Genomic DNA, 12,820 nt, shown 5'->3' with positions numbered 1-12,820 from the left:
AACAAGCTGGGAAGAGAAGGCCGGCTTTGCAGTGTCTTGAGAATTAACAACTCAGGATTGGAGCTCTTAGAAAATGAATATGGGTTGCAACATTCCTCACATGAAAATTGAATTGCAAACCCTTTAGAAAATGAAGTTATGCTGTAACAGCATTGGGGGTGAACAAATTGTGAAAAAGGCTTAAAACAACTCAGAAAGTGGAGATTGCTGAGCAGCAACCCACTTATTATTGAAGTTGGGTTGTAACAGGTCTGTACAGCCAAACAAGGTCTGAGATATTCTGCACAACCAAGGACTGTCATATAAGAGATCAACTCAAGGTTCTGTTCTATTGACCATTCCTTTGAAGGTATTAGACTCATTGCAGAATTTAATTGCACAATGCCATACCTAGGACAACTTCCACTTTTCATTTGAGGAATTCAGCATCAGATGAAAATACCTTGGAGGACAGCTGTTATTCTAATACCCCAGTGAGGACTCTGAAATCTGTAGAATGCTGTACAAACCTTGGAAGCAAGGCCAGCCGAGAAGCGCTGGAAACAAGGACAGAATGCAATCTGAATTTTTTCTAATGAGGAAGGTATTGCAACTGTGTGCAAGTGCAGCTGATATTGTTTGGTAAATAACATTATGGGCCAGCGAAGAGCTCCGTTTATCGTTCGTTTACACCACCTTTCCACACACACTCACAACTTCGAGGCATATCACGACGGGTATCCCCCCACCAGAAACTGACTGTCAAACTAACGTTCTCTGGTGGGTAGCTGGATACCACACACAGTATGTTACTGGTAATTCAAGGTACATGCGTCCTATATTCTTAGTGTCTTATTGTTGACAGGTTCTATTATTCAAGCATAACGATATAAGAATTACTACTGATACATTGGCGAGGAGCTTGAGAATAAAATTTGTCATTGAGGGTTTGCCGCTCCAGGAAGCTGTTACTTCACTGTTAACTGTTAGATTTGCTCTAGAGTTTGACAATGGTCACTTAAAGGAGATTGTAACTCGCGAAATGTTACTTTTGCATAGGGTTTATAGGTTGTTACTCCAAGAACGTCCCTTTACTAAAATTTCAGCTTGAGTTCGAAAGTTATTCTTTCCTGAGTCGTTAAATCTATTGATTTCAGTGTACTGAAACTGCTAAAACTTCATTGCCACAAAGTTTTGCATTATCTGTTCCACTGATAATTCAGTACAAACAAATTTCCATTTTTGTAACCCTGAGTTTTTTGGCTTCAGGACGATAAAAGACAATTTCTATTCCTTTATTATGCAGTTTTCTGGATTTTACCATTACATGTTGACCTGTACTGCTATAACAACAGTTCAAGAGTGAGTCCACACTGCAACAGGGCATGTCGGAAACGCATTATAGTAACTCATCACAGTCAGGTTGAATACATGTTAACATCTTATTGTGTCGGCCTAACCTGTGCTTCAGACGATTATCAGCACTGACCAAAGAATCGTTTTCCACTTGTCATGAGAATGAGATAAGGTGCTGACGTGTTTACAACATGTTGTACTATGGTGTGGACTCGCCCGAACATGCAATTAGACCGATGTACTGGTTTTAATTTGAATCTAGAGGAAGTATGAATCCATTTGTTCAAGCAAGATGGCAATTTTTGTACATTAGACATTAGATGTAAGTGTTGAGTATTTGTTGGCCTTTAGCAACTGTGATGTTGCATCGTCGATCGAACACTTTCAGGAAAATTAATGGTTTTACTGTTTATAGTTTGAAGTTCCACATCTGTTGTTGATAACGTAAACGTTTGTGCTTTATTGCTTATAGTTTGAAGTTCCACATCTGTTGTTGATGATGTAAACCTTTATGCTTAACTTTTTTGTAGTTTGAGGTTCCTAAACGTTTTGGTCGTTTAGAATTCTGAATTTAGAACTCTGAACATTTTCGTTCATTTGTTTAAAGTGTTAAGCTCCCCATTGTGTTCGATTAACTAAAACGTTTGAATTTCATCATTCATAGTTTGCTCGCACAATCTTCCATTGCGAATGACGTGAATATGTTGTTATTGTATTTTTGTTTAGAACTTGCAGTTCCCAACTGATTGTGACATACAAGTTTCTGATGTGCCAATCATAATTAGAATTGGTTATTTCGACTTTGCCGAGCATAACTTGGTAAAATCATTACTCTGTAAGTCTCACTTAGAGGTGTGTTAATGTTTGATTTTTTTAATAGTTGGCTCGTGTTCTGACATAAACCTTATTGTTTCATTGTTGACAGTTGAACAGACATTTTGTTAAATGCTTAAACTTTTACATGGACATCTATTGTTTATTTTTTGATAGTCTGATATGAATACTTGTGTCCCTGTTTATAGTTTAAGAAATGTTTATCCTTTGCTGTTTATAGGTTGATGTACACTATGTTTACAGGGTGACACAAACACTTTTATGTTAATGTTTATAGTTCAAAGTAAGCATTGCATTAATCGTTCATTACATAACTCTTAGAGTTTGAACTTTTGTAGTACATTTTCTGTGAATGGTGTTAATGTTTACAGTATATTTCTTGGTACCTAATGTGTAACTATTATTCACTTCTCAATGACCTGATGACCTGATTTTAATTGATTCTTGGAGTATAGGAGATGGACAATAAATTGCTAATTATTTCCCCTGTTATAAATACTGTTAATGCCACGTTGTCAATAACTGTTATAAATACTCTTATGATTATTTTGATACTGAAGTGTACGAAACCTTGTATAATAAGTTCATCCTGTAAAATCATACGATAACATTTAGAAAGCCATGTACATAGAGGTTAATAACCTTGATTCTACTATTCGTCGATTGTTCAATTGTTCTTTGTACTGTGTATGGTTCCATCATGTTTTCTTCTCCTGATCTCTTCTGAAGCTGATCATGTCTTACCCTAAGTCTGTTAACTGCGCAATAATCTCATTCATTATCTATGCTCATTCTTTGATTACTCAGAAATTTAGCGTATGATCCACAATACTTACCGACCAACTTATCCCGTAAGTCACAAACGAATTCTGAATATGATGTGCTGTCATAAAGGTTAGGTTCTCCTCCATTTCCTTTTGCGATCGTTATCATCATCTTTGGTCGAATTCAACAAGGAATACAATATTCGAGAGGGGTCGAGCTTCGTGGCGCCCGCCCATAGGTGAGACGAGGCGAGTATGATGTCTGGAAAGAAGAACATGATTGGTTCAAGGGATCCCACAACACTTCAGGAGACTCAAATGGCACAATATTGTTTTGGCACAAGACATAGCGTTGCTGTTTTTCTATGGAGTCAAACACACAGTCACTGGACAGAAAGTGGAGGTTTCTCTCATATGAGACAATTGGCACAGTGTCACTCATGCCACTGGAAGATGAAAGAATATCTTTAAAAAAAAAAAGTTCACATTACCATGGACCACTTGATACACGATGCTAAGTGTCACTTAGCTCAGGAAATAGGGATAGTATTCTAAAACCCACGTCACAATACCACAGTCAATACGCAATAGGAACAGCTTTCTGAAACGCTCAAAGAAGCAAGAACAGACAGTATTCCACAGAGACAAGTTACTCTGGGAATGCCATTCCAAAAGGGAAGGCGCTTGCAAACAGGTCGCTTAACTCTTGGCGGAGAGAAGGTATTCCATAACCAAAACCCACAGAGAGTCACTCACAAAAAGTTGAGGGTATTGCAGTCCAAAAAGACTAGGTGAGCAGTACTGCTTGCGCAAGGAGATGGTAAATACATTCCAGGAAACTAAACCAATGAAAAGTAAATACTAGAACAATTTAAATCCAAGAAAAACTAGTTGGGAGAAAGGAAAAGGCACCATGCTACAGGAGTGTAGTGATTAGTGGTCTCACGTCAACTAGGCCTAAGTTGGCTCCTGAGAGAGACTTTGGACTCGAGTATCTCTTAGTCACTTTGATTAACAAGAAACCAGCAAAAGATGTTGGTCTCATTAATTAAGTTGAGATCAAGGAAGAATACACAGTATGTTACAAGAGACCTGGTTAGAAGAACTGTGAACTTGCATCATCAAGTTTCAAATGCAATTCGTCTGCAGGGTCTTTAATTCAGAAAGAAGTTACTCTTTCTTTGCCCATTAGCAAAAGGTCGGAATCATTTACAAAAAAAGCCAAATTTTTACACAACATGGTCATATGTCACAAGTGGTTGGTAAGATTCAGTTTAAAAGTAAGGTTGTACATACAAATTATTATAAGCCACACTATCTCTTGAAAGTGCTTGAGATTTCTGGAATTCTATGAAATATTATGAATATTTATGTTATCACCATGGGACTGCTCCAGACAGCCTTGGTACATAAGTGAGAAAAAGATTTTGATAATCACTTACCACATATATATTTCTTCATACACTGTAGTTAAATGTATATGAAGTATACGTTGTAAGTATTGACATATCTAGATAAATGTGCCTCATCTTACCTTTTTTCAACAGCATCTTCACTATGGAAGTGTGTTGTTTCAGCTTCGTGGCAACTTATCTGATTTAAATGCACAACGAATATTGTTCCTTGTTGACTTCAGTCCCTAACTGATATACTTTTAGGCCATCAAGTTGAATAATGTCATTCTGAAGTGTCGAAATCTTTGTTTGTAAAAGCCTAGTTAGCGAACATTTTGTTAGGGCTCTCATTTCCTGTCGTGTCATCAGTTATCGTCCTATTATCAAGTTATGGTCCGAGGACGCTTGGTCACTGGTGGCCACAGGTCTTGTTGCTGCCTGAGGAGGAGCAGTTAGGTCCCCCAGCTCTGAAATCGGTGCGTTGCTTTAGCCGTGACGCTGGCGTTGTTGGCTTTGGGATGATCACTGACATATTACATTCAGAGTTTTCCTTTCAGTGTATAAAGATACTCGGCGTCACTTGCCAGCCGTTCGTGTGAGTTTGATTTGGCTCATTACTTTGGAACTAGGAGACCGTTCTCTGACATTAAAAAAGGAAGCATGGCTACTACTGCCTCTGGAAAGTCAGCTTGACGTCTGCAGGTGAATTTCTGAACTTATTTTCTGATCTTTTATTGGCTAACCAAGTGGGACTCTTTCCACTGCACAACTTTGTTAGTAAAACTTTGTTTGTTCAGGTATCCTAAGGTGGGGCATGGAAGTGACTTCAAAACTAGAAATTGGCCTTATCAATGCTACTGAGGGTTGTGATTCTCTTCCACAACTATTGTGATGATTAAAATGTTAATGATGCAGATGTATACTGGGAACAGACAAGGCTGTGTACTGGAGAACAGAGCTGTGCTCAATGATCTTGTAAGTGGCATTAGTTCAGTAACACCATCTTGGGATGTTTTCCTCACAAGTACCTTTGAAATCTCATTTCAAAGTTGCCCTTAAGTCAGTTCTGCTCTGAGCATTTAATGTCAAGAACTTACGTACCAGTCAATTAAGATTTAAACACTGAGATATTTGGAAAGTATTTGCGAGGTGAAACTAGTTGTGGGTCAACTTGACTTTTCCTATGGTTGTGCAATCAAAGCAGCGTTTGGGGCAAACGACAGGAAACTCCTGAGATGAAAAAATTTGGGCCATGTGGGTAGAAGAAAGGAAAAGAACTACCACAGAGGTTGGAGGAGGTAGCTTGTCCATGATTCTGAGGTAATTTTATGATCATTCTTACCAGCAGATTAGCTAACTGTGTGATTATAAATCATAGCTGATGTAGCTAGGATGCAGATTTAGAAATTACTGATATTGGTCTTAATGGTGGAGATTAGCCAATCTTTTCAGTCATATCTTTCATTGCACTTTGCATTCCAAATATCCCATTTTGGCTTTGCAGGTAATTGAATTGTACAAAATGATTATCATGTTTCAGACACCATTCAGGTAGTGAGATTTGCCAAGTCGAAGAGCTCAGAATTCAAGATATTCTTATCCCCAGGAACTTTGCTGGCTGTCTCATGATATACTGACTACAGACTACCTAAATTTCTGTAAAATTGGTCTATAAGACTATTGGCTGATTATCCTTAGACCAAGTGTATACAGTGTTAGTCCATGAGAGAACTTGGAACAAATTCCACTATGCCACCTCTTAAAAAATCCAAATAGATCTTAGCTATACTATAGTCAAGGACAATTTGAGTCTGTGTCCATTGTTGAGATTGGTTTTCGAAGATAGCCTCGTTTATTGTCATAGGCTTTCATGTATTAGGAACAAGAACAGTTATGTATAAAAAACAACATGACAGAGATCAACTCCTTCAGCGAGTTTTTAGCTGCTACTCGAAACTCTGGAGACTATTAGTCCGTTTTGCACAGTTCTAGGATCTGTCTAGTAAAGGCTCTTCGGATTTTTCTTCTTCTTCCAGAAAGTTTTTTAAACCTTTGAAATCTACCTAATTCCATTTTATCTCCCTTGTATCGTCGCGAGCGCCTTTACTCTCAAAGATCAACCAGATGTTTCAATCGCTGAAAAAGTAAACTGTGAGAAGCGAGATGAATTTCTCTTCTTAGATTCATCAGTGTGTGAACTTCGAATAACTTACCACTGTAGTTATGGATAACTTACTTTGTATAATCTAGTTCGTTACGGGCTTTGTGATTTTGTGATTTCCTTCTATCGTTAGTAAGGTTCATATTTGCTTCAAATACCTACTGCCATGACAAGTAGGTGTTTCGTTTTGTAATTCCCTTTCTCATTCAACTTGGCTTCACCAAGTAAATATGAATCTTATTACTTTATGACTTACAGCTCAATTTCGCCTGCCCGTGGCACAGCTTGGCTAGTGAGAGTCGTTAGGTACGTAGAACAGGAGGATGAAACCATATTCTGAAATGCCTCATCAGTCACCTTTGAATTCATCATTGCTGCCGTCACATAACATTGACTTTGATCATGGATGAGCCATTTACATAAGCATTACTGTCAAGTTTAGAGTCAGTGAACCCATTCTGAATTATTCATAAAAAACAAGGCTCAATGATTCCTCCCTCTTTCATTATTATAAGACGTAAAGGTGAGAGGCAATACAAAAAATGCTTTCCTATGGAAAGGTTCTTCAGAGTATGATGTTTCTCCTCCTCTCATCAGTTGCAGGTCTAGCGAGATGCCTATACTGTGCAAGGTGGAAATATTTTATAGCAAAGTTCTGCTAGATGACACAAAATAGGGACGGTGGCCGCTATGTCGTGGCGCTACTTTCAGCAATAAAAATAAAAAAGAATAACTTTAGTCATGTAAGCCTCTGTAGATGTTGCGGCCTGGAATAAACACTAGTTTTCTATGAATTTCTGCCTTTCCTTTATCCTTCCTTTGAAGTGTTAGAAATGCTATTGAATTCTAAATCTTCTAAATCCTCTTAAAATAGGAGGTGTTTCAGAAGAGTAACTATGTGGGACTTAGCCAGACCATTGTCTTCTGAGTTAAAGTCTGCAAAAGATGTAACATACTCATGCTTACCTAATTGTAGTCATCGTTGTTCAAGGTGATACAAAATCATGCTGACCAGACTTCAAGGTGGAGTTGGGAAAGACGTAATACAATCACACTGAACTGTTTAAAAGTCACTTTCATCAGGTATAACATACTAAGACTGACCAGATTGCAAGTCAGAACTGACTGGGGCATAACACAACCTCAATAATTTGATTTAAAGCCCTTATTAATAGAGGTACAATACATTCACTCTAACTTGATCTGAGGTCACTGTTGGGGAAGCAAACGCAGTCAGACTGACTTTGACTTGAAATCACAATATTAGTAAAGATGTAGTAGTCCTACTGGCAAAGGTAAACAGAGTCACACCAGCTTGAATTACAGTCATTTCTGGTCAAGGTAAACACAGTCACACAAACTTGACTTAGAGTCACTTCTGGCAAAGGTAAACAATCACACTGACTTGAATTACAGTCATTTCTGGTAAAGGTAAGCAGTCACACAAACTTAACTTGCAGTCATTTCTGGCAAAGGTAAACACAGTCACACTGACTTGACTTAGAGTCACTTCTTGTCAAGGAGAACACTATCACACTTACTTGATTTAGAATCATTTCTGGCCAAGGTAAACACAGTGATTTAGTCACTTCTGATCAAGGGAAACACAATCAACAGGCCTGACTTACATTTATTTCTGGTCAAGATAAATGCAGCCACACTGACCTGACTTAGATTCACCACTGATGAAGGTATACACAGTCCTGCTGTCTTGACTCAGAGCCACCACTGGCAAAAGGTGTAAACACAATCACACCGACTTGGCTGACACAGTTTGGAATGGCTGCACGTTCTCGAACCCTTCAAAGGTGTAGTCAGAAGAATTTATTCTGAAATAAAAGTGAAAATTGGAGCGAGGTAACGTTAAATAAGTTAGACAGCTAGGCTGGTTGAGACTGAAAAACATTCTGCTAGAGAATTCAACCTCTGCTAGGAAGGTCATTCTTATCGGTAGTGCGGCTGTGGCTTAACACATCAACATGCTAGGAACATTACGTAGTATCCTGAAGCCTAGACCAAGGTGTCTTTGTTCTACAAACATATATAAAGGCGAATGGTGACCCCGGAATGAACGACGGCGAAGTTAAACATGGAATGTATACCCTGCACACTCTCTGTGTAACACACAGGAGAGAAAACATGGATAAACATTGTGTTTTATACTGAAGGCTGGTCACCCACATCATAGCATAGCAATCAAATGAATTCCTCACGAATAACTTTGCTGTCTGGGTAAACAAATTCCATTTGAGAGTATTGCCCCATTTCAGTTCTGCTCGCCTCTTGTTTACCGCGAGATATGAACCTATTACAACGCTTGTGTATATATGTCTTAATCTATGTTTTTCACTATAGAGGCCTTCGGGAGAGGCAACCTAGACGAAAATAAGATAAAGAAAAGAACAGCGTCTGGTTCGTAGAGAGATTCGGCAAAAAATGGTTATAGAAACTTCCGAGAAATTGTAGAGAGAGAGAGAGAGAGAGAGAGAGAGGGAGATTTGTCAACACTTGATCATTTTCATGGAAAAGACTAATTGGAAATAATTAGGAGATTTCCTCTTTGAAGCGATACAATTCTGAGAGAGAGAGAGAGAGAGAGAGAGAGAGAGAGAGAGAGAGAGTGGGAGAGAGAGATAAAATTAAGGAGAAAAAGAGTTAAAAAGCTTTGCGCTGCATTTAACATCTTTAAATGTTAAAACGAGAGGAGAGAGAGAGAGAGAGTTCTATGTCTGCCTCTCTCCTTCTTTCTCTTATTGTTTATCTATAATTTACATAATTTCACAATCGACAAATGCAACACATGCCTTTCTCTTTTCTCTCTCTGTACCAACCTCTCTCTCTCTCTCTCAGAAATGGAAAGCTTAGGTAGACGACTCACCCGCTACCCCCACACCTCCCAAGGATAAGGTGAACCATGCCATATCTCGTAAACCATAGACTCATAGAGCCACCAGCGACTCACAGACGCCCAGGAGATGAGGTCACTAAAACAATACACGATTCTTCCTCCCCTTAAAATTCCAAGTTGCCATCTTGGTTTGAAAGGACTGTGGTTATGGAATCGTTCCCTGGAATTTAATGACCTTATTCATCTGCGTCCCTCTGTGATGGCTTGCAAAGAGCGGAGGTCCACACCATTTGCTCCTCGGCTTTCGCAAGATTCTGCGCGTGGGACATCCACGCTGGCTACAAGTGTTCATATTTTGGGAGAGGTAAGAATAAGACTCTTTTTTGGGGGGAGGGGGTCTCTTTTGTTGGGGTCAGGGGAAGGGTGGATTGTCCAGCCGTGGCCTATAGGCCTAAGGTAATACTTACCATAATAATTCGTAGTACCATAAGTTTGAATTCTTCATTATCTATAATCCATCGACACCACTGTTAGTAGCCTACTATTAATAATACCACTAGCAAACATACGTATACAGAAATTCGTAAAGTAACTTAGTCTACGGGCATAACCAGCTCCGTTTCAGAGAAACCCTTCTCACCCCCACCGCCCTTCAGAGGGGGCGAGGTAGGATGAAACCCCATTACAAACCATCTTATGGGTCCCCACTATAACCCTGCCATGCTTCATGCCCAGCGGACAAGCCGCTTGGCCGTGATTGAATGACAGACGGACGGACAGACATAACGCCCATTATAGTAAGATTCTTTGCATCATAAGTCTAAATACCTCATTATTCATAAGCATTCGACGTGCTACGGATGAGACAGTGGTGAATAACGTACTATTTATAATTTCAATCGACGTGATGCTGGTGAGTCTAACTATAATTTATCATCTTTATTATCATTTCAGCATAAATATGCAAGTATCCAACTTGCGTCTAATCCATTAACACCAGCCATCCAAGACCGGATACACACACAAGACAGGATGCTTATTATCTACATTTATCTATCTATCTATTTATTACTTTTTTTAGGTAGAAGTAGATACAGCGAGTCCCTGTCACTACTCTCGTAGGTAGTGGACAGCAGACAGTGGATTAGTGCTAATGGTGGACAAGTCGATATATATTTCTTAGTGAATTTCAAAAGATAAAGATACACTCGTGTCTGCAATTATTGTGGTTTTGTTTTAACTCGTTTCATTTCGATTGTTTGTGAGGTAAGTGGATGGTACATCGTTTGTCGTGGTTTAAAGTTTGTATGACTGAGCCGTTTTCATAATAATAATAATAATAATATTAATAATAATAATAATAATAATTGCTTTTCATAATAATAATAATAATAATAATAATAATAATAATAATAATAATAATAATAATAATAATAATAATAATTGCTTTCAAACCAGTGGAAATTCCACTTAAATATGAATTATCAACTGACTAGAATCTTCTTCAAGTTGCCGAATATGTTACTTGGCCCTCCCCCCCAAAAAATATAAAGTTATTTGATATATCTGTAGTTGACTATTCCAAATAAGGGAAGGATCAAAACAAAACAAAACAAAACGCTCGGAGAGAATAAATTGCATTTATTTGTATTTTTCGTCATTTAGTTACTGATAGAGATATAACACATATATATATATATATATATATATATATATATATATATATATATATACTTGCGTAAGAATATATTTATATCGCTGATCTATACCGGTAAAATGACCGTTAGAGAGTCAAGTTTGAACTCCTTGCCGGTCGGCTATCCTGAATCCACCCTTCCCCTGCCTCCCCCCTCCCTCAGACCCCGCTCCCCTCCCCCAACAGCAACCAACACCCACACAGTCCCTCCAACATCCAGACTCCCCCCCCCCCCCTTCAACTCACCCCCGGCCTTATCTCCAACAGATAAGTACACAGAGCGGAGAGACAGACTTCTGCTGCTAAGGTGTTCAAGTTATGCCAACAATGTTAACTGTTTTAACAATAATGTTAGTTTTAATATTTTCGCGTTACGATGGATAATAATGGAGAGTGGAATTTAGCTTAATTTAACTCAAGTCATAATAAAAATGGTAGTTGTTACGATAGATGATTTACAAGGAATCTGGCTGTGTCGAAAAATTTGTACGTTTTTACATTTGTACAGCTACGTTAAATTTTATCCAATTTGAAAATATATTTTGACGGTAAACTATTTATGATAACAAGTGAAAATATTCCTCTTATTATTATTATTATTATTATTATTATTATTATTATTATTATTATTCACAATGAAGAAGTATGGAAATGAATGCAAGAATATATATATATATATATATATATATATATATATATATATATTCCTCCAAATAGATGTTCAAGGACATTAGATATATGTATAACTGAGTGTTTCATTTATAATTTAATATATATATATATATATATATATATATATATATATATATATATATATGTGTGTGTGTGTGTGTGTGGTGTGTGTGTGTGTGTGTGTGTGTGTGTGTGTGAGAGAGAGAGAGAGAGCAATTTGATTATGAAGAGATGGCTGTTCATAATTCGCATATCTTAGCCAAATTAAGAGATAGTGTTAACCAGCTCTCTTGGGGTCCCCCAAGGTGGGTATCTATGTAGATACCTTGTTTGGGGGCGAACTTACCTCCTATATTACCAAGAGCCTTTAGTTTTTATTTATTTATTCGGTAATATATATATATATATATATATATATATATATATATATATAAACGCTCCTGGTTCTCTATCTTGGGTGCGACCCACCCAGGTGACTACTGACAACCAGATAGATATATTTGATTTTTTTTTTTCAGAAAAGGGCTTTGTGACCCCTCTCCACCTTACTCATGGGGACACGTATATTACTAACTTCTCGAAAACCACAATAAATGTTATGATATCCGAGAAGGTGGTCTATGGAAGCCTGATTGGGTGGGGGGGGGAAGGGTGTCCACTGAGAGAGAGAGAGAGCAGCTGAGCGCTCCAAAAAGGGGTAAATGGTTATGTTCTTTGCAAAAGAGTTTACACGAGGAAGGAGGAGATCGTGTGTCGCCTCTCTCTCTCTCTCTCGCCTCAATTTATCTGCATCTCCCTGACTCCTCACCCCCACCTCCTCTTTTTCTTCCTCCTCTTCTTCTTCTTCTCCTTTCCATCGAGACCTGCATGACTCCAGGTCGACACATCGCCACGCGCGCGCTAGTCTCATCCTCTCTCTCTCTCTCTCCATCTCTCTCTCTCTCCCACGAACCTCGATAAAACCTTTGTTCGATTTCATTTCTGGTCGCTCGTTGTGCCCGTCAGCACCACGTCGTCTGTCGTTCGTCGTGCTGACGATGGTTCGTCCTTCGTGTCTGTTTTCTTTGGAACGACTTAAGTGCAAAAAAAAAAGTGGTTGAGATAGGCCTAAGTGGA

At 38.4% G+C, this 12,820-nt stretch overlaps 1 protein-coding gene across 1 annotated transcript in view; it reads left to right on the top strand.

Annotated features, from left to right (window-relative positions):
* The first annotated feature begins 10,443 nt into the window (after window positions 1-10,443).
* Window positions 10,444-12,820, top strand: part of LOC135209093 (septin-2-like) — a 47,569-nt gene continuing 45,192 nt past the window's right edge. The window contains 1 exon segment of the mRNA XM_064241688.1: window positions 10,444-10,602. The gene's annotated coding sequence lies outside the window, so the exon portion shown is untranslated.

This window comes from Macrobrachium nipponense, chromosome 37 (genome assembly GCF_015104395.2).
Source record: "Macrobrachium nipponense isolate FS-2020 chromosome 37, ASM1510439v2, whole genome shotgun sequence".
Classification (NCBI taxonomy): Eukaryota; Metazoa; Arthropoda; class Malacostraca; order Decapoda; family Palaemonidae; genus Macrobrachium; species Macrobrachium nipponense.
The sequence above is the reverse complement of the archived record's forward strand: the minus strand, read 5'-3'. Positions and strand labels throughout refer to the sequence as shown.